This window comes from Dipodomys spectabilis, unplaced genomic scaffold (assembly GCF_019054845.1).
Source record: "Dipodomys spectabilis isolate Male_0828 unplaced genomic scaffold, ASM1905484v1 ptg000542l, whole genome shotgun sequence".
NCBI classification, from domain to species: Eukaryota; Metazoa; Chordata; class Mammalia; order Rodentia; family Heteromyidae; genus Dipodomys; species Dipodomys spectabilis.
The window spans coordinates 806,380-815,534 of record NW_024871219.1 but is presented as its reverse complement, the minus strand read 5'-3'; positions in this window follow the sequence as shown (position 1 = coordinate 815,534).

Sequence of the window (9,155 nt, the reverse complement as noted above, 5' to 3'; positions counted from 1 at the left end):
AGAAACTTAATCAGACAATTTCCTTAGCAAGTTATATTGAACAACTAAAACCAAAAATTGTACCTGTGTTACACAAACTTCTGGGGGAAAAAAAAAAACAGAAAGGAAAAAATCAATGCCTAACTCATTTTTCTGGTATTTTCCATACCCAAACTTAACAAAGATATAACAAAACACGACCAATACCCCCCTTTGATACAGACATAAAAATCCAGCCTATAAAAAGGATAATACATCAAAACCAAATAGGGCTTATCTCAAGGATACAAGGTTGAATGAACATGTCAAAATCAATGACAATTTACCATATTAACAAAATAAAGGGAGAGAAAAGAACTACATGATTATTTTAATAGTTATAATAGTTTTTGTTAAAGTACTTGAGAAAAAACTGAACACCCATTCATAATGCTAAGAAATGTACTTCTTAAATCTGGGCATCAATATCTAAGAACAAAGCAAAGGAAAACACCATGCGGCTAACATAATTTCACAGTGAGACGAGTACCTTTCCCTGAAATCCACACCGTGTCTACTTTCCCATCTATTCAGTACCGTTCTGGAGGTTCTAGCACCTGTAACGAAGACGATGAAAAGAATGTGAAAACTGGAAAAAAAAAAAAAAGATGTAACACCTTCCCTACTCACGGGAGATATGATGGTTTAAGTAGTAAAATCCAAGGAAATCACACAAAAAAATATTCCTTGAATTCATGACTCTGTCTGGCAAGATCCTAATTGAAGATGATTTGGAAAAATTTAACCATGTCATCAACCTACTAGAAGGTGAAAAGTTTTCAGACTATGTACAGTAGCACCCAAAATTTGGAAAGAAGTTTCAATGCAGAGGTCAAAGACCTCTGTACAGAGATTTAACCACTGCTAAAGAGAAACTGAGAGCTCCCAATAAAGATATTTGATGATATGGGGTCATATCCATATATGCATAATCAAACTGGGTTTCAATGGCTTAACTCCTTGGAACAATCAACTGACAGTTTCACAAACTATGGAAACAAACATCTTTTTTTTCTGAGTATGGGCGGTGAGACTGAAGGAGGGCAGACAAATGGAGCAAAGAATGGTAGGTGAATGCAGTCTTGATGCTCAATGGACATACGAGAAAATGAAAGTAGAAATGTGAGAGTATGGCTGGGGCTGGGAGCGAGAAGGAGGGAGAATGATCAAGATGTATTCTGCTAAAAACCTGACATGTTGGGCTGGGAAGGTGGCTCAGTGCCTTGCAGGCATGAGGCTCTGGGTTTGATTCCTCAGTGTCACATAAGCAGAAAAAGCCAGAAGTGGTGCTGTGGCTCAAGGGGTAGAGCACTTGCCTTGAGCTGAAGAGCTGAGGGACAGCGCCCAGGCCCAGAATTCAAGCCCCATGACTGACTGAAAAAAAAAAAAAAATTGACATGTTGGTCTGAAGCCCCTTTGTACAAGTCTTTAAGGTAATAAAGTATATACAAATTTGTAATAAAAGAGAAAGCTAGATTAGTTCAGGCTTGTGAACCAGAGGGTTCGACACTATTAAGTGGCATTTTCCCCTATGTTCACCGCAGTCTTGATTGAAATCTTTGTCGAAATTGACAAGTTAAAATTTATATGTAAATTCTAAGTTCTACTTATAAATTCTAGACCTCAGACAGATCTGCGAAGTGCCCAGAATAACCAAAGTTGATTTCTAGTAAGAACAATGTTGCTGGACTTGTTTCCTTGGATTAATCTAGACAGTTTGCCGTTGCTCTAAAATACGCATAAAGCAAAGCAAGAGAAGGGTCCTGAAATACACTATTTTTTTTTTTGGCTCACAGATTTTTGACGAAGTTCCCAAAGCAAATCAATAGAGATGTAAAAATCTTTTAAAAAATAATAATGTCGGGGCTGGGAAGGTGGCTCAGTGGTAGAGAGCTTGCCTTGCATGCCTGAGGCCCTGGGTTCGATTCCTCAGCTCCACATAAGCAAAAAGAAAACAGCCAGAAGTGGCGCTGTGGCTCAAGTGGTAGAGCACTGGCCTTGAGCTGAAGAGCTGAGGGACAGCGCCCAGGCCCAGAGTTCAGGTCCCACGACCGGACCAAAAATAATAATAATAATAATAATAATAATGCCGCTAGGCACCGGTGGCTCACGACTCTGTCAACCTAGCTACTCAGGAGGCTGAGATCTGAGGATCGTGGTTCAAAGCCAGCCAGGGCAGGAAAAGTTCATGAGACTCTGATCTCCAATGAACCACCAGAAAACCACAAGTGGTACTGTGGCTCAAGTGGTAGAGCACTCGCCTTGAGCTGAGGAGCTCAGGGACAGTGCCCAGGCCCAGAGTTCAAGCCCCATGACCACCACCACTAACAACAACAATGCCTAGGTAGCTATACAGATACAAAAGCCCAACAGTAATTAGCACCAGTCATTCTTTTACACCATACAAAATAATTAATCCAAAATGAATCACATACCTAAATGAAAAAAAAAAAATCACAAGAAGCATAGTTTGCAGCCTTAAGAGGCAGGTCTAAATTATACCACCATGTCTGTCTCCTGACTTGTGCATAGAGACAGCTTGGAGGAAAGTTTCCTCTAAAGGCCTTGCACAGAAAATCCTCAAGACACACACAATTATATTGAAATACTTTGGTGCAACTTGTTAGGACGATCTCAAGTGACTCCACAAAGTAACAAGAGCAGCAGTTTCTAGAGACTTGGAGACTGGATCCGAGAAGCACTCTTGCAAGGGACCTGAGCACTCTATTTCTCTTTCTCTTTAATCTTTCTATTTCTCTTTAATCTTTTCGGCTCTTGGTTTTCAGCACTCATTTTTGACTGCTTACTTCTAAGCAAATGGTAAAATATTTCAAATTAGCCTCACAGAGCCAGGCACAGGTGGCTCACGCCTGTCATCCTAGTTACTTAGGAGGCTGAGATCTGAGGATCGAGGTTCAAAGTCAGCCTGGGCAGGAAAGTCCATGAGATTCTTATCTCCAATAAACCACCAGAAAACCAGAAATGGCGCTGTGGCTCAAGTGGTAGAGCGCTGGCCTTGAGCTGAAGAGCTGAGGGACAGCGCCCAGGCCCAGAGTTCAAGCCCCCAACCGACAAAAAAAAAAAAAAAGAAAAGAAAAGAAAACTTCGTATCTGATGAATCAAAAGACAACCATGTTCCCATTGTCTTCCTGGATTCTCAGTGTGGAGACCATTTTCTGGTCATCTTTCTAGTGGCTCTCTGAAAACTAGTTGCCAGAAATCTACATGGACTTTGACAAACCCCTGGCCCTGAAGCACTGTAAGGAATAGAAAGGATCCCCTCCTTTTTTTCCCTCCTGCTTTGATTCTGAAAACGAAGCAAGTTGAGCAGCTGGAGACTCGGGATTCTGCTACATAATCATCTACAGAGAACAGAAAGAAAGAATCCTATAATCTGCATAAAACCCCAGACAGGAAAATGATTGTTTGTTGCCAATATAATTTCGTATATTTCTAAACTGAAGTAATTACGTGTCTGGATCAATCAGGGTTCCCAATACAATCAAGCTCCTTGCTTAAAATTATCCAAAACTTACCAATTAGTTGAAGACAACAAGGCACATTTCCCCCCCTTTCAATTTAAAAGTATCAGAAATCAATGATTCATTTATCCGCCAGGAAGCGTTTCCAGTTGGCCAGGATGGTTCTCTGGTTGATCAGCAGTTATTCCAAGCTCTCCATCTTTACTTATCAACAAGTGTGTCACCCTGCAGTGGACCCACGTTCCCTTTCCCTGCTCTCTTCCCCCCAAAAACCAGGAGACAAGATCAAAGAGGTTGATTGGGATCCAGGGGCTGAGCTTGAGGGGTCTCAGATGTGTGTGGGGGGGGGGGGGCAGTTACAAAGGACAGGCTTGAGACTGGGGTCAGGAAAGAACAAAGCCCACAAAGGAAATTGCTGAGAACACACTAGCGGGAGAAATCCATTACTCACAAGGAGGGGGAAGCAAAAAGGCAGAGGCAGAACCAAAATGCCCACCTTTGTCAATGTCCTTTGTAAAAGAAGGAAGAGGTGAATGTTTAGTTGCCACAGGGGGCCAAAAAAAAAGGGGGGGGGATCTGAGGAAGGATCTGCGTTGGTGAGGGGGCGTCCGACAGAGCGTGTGGGAAAACCTAAGATCGCACAGGTGGCTATGAGGGAGATGAACAAATGGCAGGGGTCACTGCTCAGAGTCCAGCCCTCTTGATGCTGTCCTTTTACCTTAGTACCCCATCGGATCTTGCTGAAAGCCAAGGATCTACCCAGCATCCGCTCTCCGCCTGCCTGAGTTAGTGCAGTACCAAGTGTCTACACCAGATAGGAACACACTGCTCAGAACACGGAGGTAGAAATGATGCCTGATATTATTGCTTTCTGGGAGCTGTCCAAAGAATCTTGCATGCTGCTAGGCTCTCAAGAAATGCTTTCTAGAGCCAGGCACTGGTGGCTCATGCCTGCAATCCTAGCTACTCAGTGGGCTGAGATCTGAGGGTTGCAGTTTGAAGCCAGCCAGAGCAAGAAAGTGTGTGAGACTCGTATCTCCAATTAACCACCCAGAAATCAGGGGTAGAGTTGTGGCTCAAAGTAGTAGAGTGCTAGCCTTGAGCAAATAAGCTCAGGAACAGCACCCAGGCCTGAGTTGAAAGAAAGAAAAAGAAAGAAAGAGAGAGAGAGAGAGAGAGAGAGAGAGAGAGAGAGAGAGAGAGAGAGAGGAAGGAAGGAAGGAAGAGAGAGAAAGGTGAGAGAAGGAAGGAAGGAAGGAAGGAAAGAGGAAGGGAGGGAAGAAAGAATAGAGAAGGATGGAAGACGGGAGGGAAGGAGAGAGGGAAGGAGGAAGGAAGGGAGAGAGAGAAGGAAGGTAGGAAGAAGGGAGGGAAGGAGGATGAGAAAGGAAAGAAAGAAAAAGAAAGGAAGGAAGGAAGGAAGAAAGGAAGGAAGGAAGGGAGGGAGGGAGGGAGAGAGACAAGCTTACTCTAAGGAACTGAATTAACTTGTCTTTTTCTCCCTCCCTTTTCCTTTTCCTTTCCTCCCTCCCTCGTCTTCTTTTACTTCTCCTCCTTCTGCCCTTTTTATCTTCCTCCTCCTCCTTCCTCTGTTTTCTCTTTCTCTCTCTCTCTAATCTAGGCTAAGAACTCAGAGCCTTAAACTCTCCGACTTGAACCACATTCCCACCAGTTTTGCTTTAGTTTCTTTTTTAGATAGGATCTTGAACTTTCTCCCAGGGCTGGCCTTAGGCCTCCATCCTCCTGCCTAATCTGAGATTACCTGCTTGTACCACTACACGTGTTATTTTTAGAATACCACGAGAAACATCAGCGATGACATAGTGAGAATTCCCGCTCCGACCCCAGAGAAAACCTTGCAGATTTATGGTACTTGATTCATGTGTTATTGCTTTTAAAAAAAATCTGAGGAATGCTCAATATTCAGTAGCTTATACACTGTATCTATGTACCTGTACAACTTACAGATGAGGTATGTAATTGACCCCTTTTCATGGATGAGGTACCTGCTACAGACCCAAGCAAGCTCACCTAGGCCAAGATGCCTACAGAATTGATCCTCCTGTGCCTGTCTTATCCCAAGATGATGCCGATTTCTTCTGGGGTAACATCACGGTGGGAGACAAGCCAACACTCGCACAAGATCAATTTGTGCACCAGTACCATTAATCTAAATTTGTTTCGAGATCAATGGGAGTCCTGTACTGCAATCCCATACGGAAAGCAGAAGATAGATCAACCAACCCCTCTAACTGGGAATATCAGACCATTACCCACATCATTTTCTTCTTAGCTGTACTGATAGGGCCCTACCGGTTATATTCAAAGTCCATTGGTAGAAGTGAAGGTCTGGTTGTAACTTAGTGGTGTGTGGGTATTAATATCTGTGGACATTTTCTGATCTGTTGCTAGGGAGCAATGATTGGCCTTGAAGATCTCGGACCTTTTTTTAGTGACTCCTTCTGGGAATCCGACATTACTCTGTGGACAAGCTGAAGGAATGCACAAGGACGTTTCTAAGTTGCCTAAGCTTCCTAGGTAATCATAACCAGACCTAGGCTCCAAGTTCTGGAAGATGAAGTCCACACTCGAGCACCTAATCAGAACATACATGATCTACCTTTTGTCCATCATTTAAATTTTTGTTATAACTTGTTTAAGACGTTATGCAGTGAACATGAATGAGGTGCTAGAAAACAGGTTCAGCTAAGAGTAAGGCACTGTATAGGAGCTATACCAGCTCTTAGATCCCAAGCCCGTGAAATCCTGTGGTTCTCCACCTCAGGGAGTAAGATGTCATCCAGTTTTGTCATGACAAGTGGGAGTATTTGGAGACAAATACTCAAAGATAAAAACAGCAAAGTAAGGATAGATTGACTATCGACACTTAGAATTCTTTCCCCTTGGTCTGTGTGAGGTCTTTCCCCAGACACTTTAGATTACATAGTAAAACTCACTTTAAACACACATACTCGCTGGGCACCAGGGGCTCACGCCTGTCATCCTAGCTACTCAGGAGGCTGAGATCTGAGGATTGTGGTTCAAAGCCAGCCTGCGTAGAAAAGTCCCCATGAGACTCTTATGTCCAATTAATCACTCAAAAAAACAAAACCCAAAAAAACAAAAAGTGGAAGTGGCGCTGTGGCTCAAGTGGTAAAGCGCTACCCTTGAACACAAAGAGACCCAGGGATAATGCTTCTCCTTGGTCTTGTGGCTGTAACTTCAGTGCTAGATTCTTTTTTTTTTTTTTTTGGAGGGTGGAGGGGTGAGTAGGAGGGGAAGAAGGCGACTCAGCAGAGGTTGATGACTCCAACCCTGCTAGAAATGCTGATGCTTTGCTTTCGTGATGGTAGAATACTTGGGTTGGATTGCCAGCTCCTGTACTTACTAGCTAGGTGACCTTGGACAGGTTATTTAACTCCTTGTTGTCCCAATGCTAAATGGATAAAGTGGGAGTGGTCAGCCCTCCAGACACAAGAAGAGACCTCTCTCATCAACCTATTTTGGATCGAAAGACTCACTACTTTGCTCTCATGTCTTTCTCTTTCAAATAAACTTACTCTGTTGACCTTTAAAGAAAAAAAAAAAACAACTCTGTCTTGTTAACCTTCACCTTTGCAGAGCCAATCAAGGTGATTCTGCCCCGTAGATCCACAAACTCGGTGCTCCCCAGTTCTAAAATGGTATTTCGATTGTCTTCACGTCGTTGTAACAAAGGGCTACAATTCGACGTGTCGGATGATGAACGTCATGTACCTTGATCAGTATCGCCTGTTCTCATCATTCTCCCTCTTCCTTCCCAATCCCGCCGGTGCCTTCGCTCAGTTTCATAGGGCATGCACTGAATTTTATGACTATATTCTCTGCCCGCTTCCTCTCCAATAGTCCTTCCCCTTGACCTCCCTCCCCCACTCACACCTCAAACACCAGCTTCCTGGTATTCCTTTCCATTCGGCTGTAAGAGTCACCCCTCTTGAGTTCTCCCCTGCAGATACCATACTTTAGTTAATACGTTTGTATACATGTGCATGTGATCCTGTGTGTGTATATATATATATATATACTACATTATAATGTATATACATAGATACATATATTATGTACATATTATATTAATATATAACAAATTATAATGTAATATAATATATAATATATATTCATCCTTGTTTACATATATTAATAAATTAGATCTAACTTCCATAAATGAGCAGGAACATGCATCCTTTGTCTTTTCTGGGCCTTCAGATTTACAGATTTGGAGACTCTGCCCTTCTTTTTTTTTTTTTTTTTGTCAGTCATGGGCCTGGACGCTGTCCCTTAGCTCTTCAGCTCAAGGTGAGCACATTACCACTTGAGCTGTAGTACCACTTCCGGTTTTCTGATTGGTTCATTGGAGATAAAGAGTCTCACAGACTTTCCTGCCCGGGCTGGCTTTGAACCATGATCCTCAGATTTCAGCCTCCTGAGTAGCTAGGATGACAGAGCCACAGGCACCTGGCCTACCCTTGATTCTTTAGCATCTCTAAGACTCCCCTTCTTCTGATGCAGAAGTTTGGGGGGGGGGGTGGAGTCTGGGGGAGGCTAACCCACAGCTCTCCTCCTCATTCCCTTGTTAGGCCTTTGTTCCTCTTTTTCTAAGGCTCCACAGGTATTTCTTGAGCCCTAGCCTATAAGCCAGCCGCTCCTCAGCTCTCTCATTCCCTCTGATTCCTCTCTCAGGACTCCATGTCCAACACGGCTTTATGGAGCAGCACAAGTAGCAGTTCAGCGGTGTGTGCAAGCTTGGCTTTCATTTTGAATCAATGAAAGTTTTTTTTTTTTTTAAATCTTACCTTATTCCTCAAAGGTCCATAATACCTTTCATGGGGCTCAAGAGAATTGCTCACTGTAAGGTTTAAAAATTGCTTCCCAGTTACTTATCATTCGTTCGGGCTCATGCTATTCTTTTAAAATTCTTATTGATTTTTTTTTGAAAGCAGTCCTTTAATTGATATCAAAAAGCAATTACATTTTTTTTTCCAGGCTGTAAATCCGCTCCACTCTCAATATTAAATTCATCATCTCTGTAAATAATTTTCTCTTATTATGCATACGTATTAACCCAGCTATAAATAGCATCATTAGCGGACCCGTGGCTGCCTTAACAATCAGTGACCCTTGAATTTGATTTAAAGAAATTGATTGCGACCGAAATTTTTCCCTTAAGTGAAATTGCCGTTCCTGCTGCACCGCCTGGGCAAATGAAGGCATTAGAGAGTCGTTACCCTTCCATTTCCTCCTGGACTTCAAGATAATGGTTTTAAGCTGAGATTTGCATAGACTCACTTGTTGATCGTGGACTTTGGTTTTGGGGTTTTTTGGTTTTTTTTTTGTTTTTTGTTTTTTTTACAAACACTGCTTTTGCAGCATGCATATTTGTTCCAGTTTGGTTCTCAACTTTGAGGCTTTAAGCGATTTCTCAGTGATGCACTCCCTCTGAAAACACTTAGGTAGGACCCAGAACCTTGAAGCCCAATGTCCTGCTGAGGGAGGCTCAGTGGGATGGGGGAGGGGAAGCAAAGAAGTCACCCACCACTCAGCATGGTACACTCTGTGTACCTCCCCTCCCCTCCCCCCACACACATGGAAACAGGCCTACAATGCGACTTCAGGGAG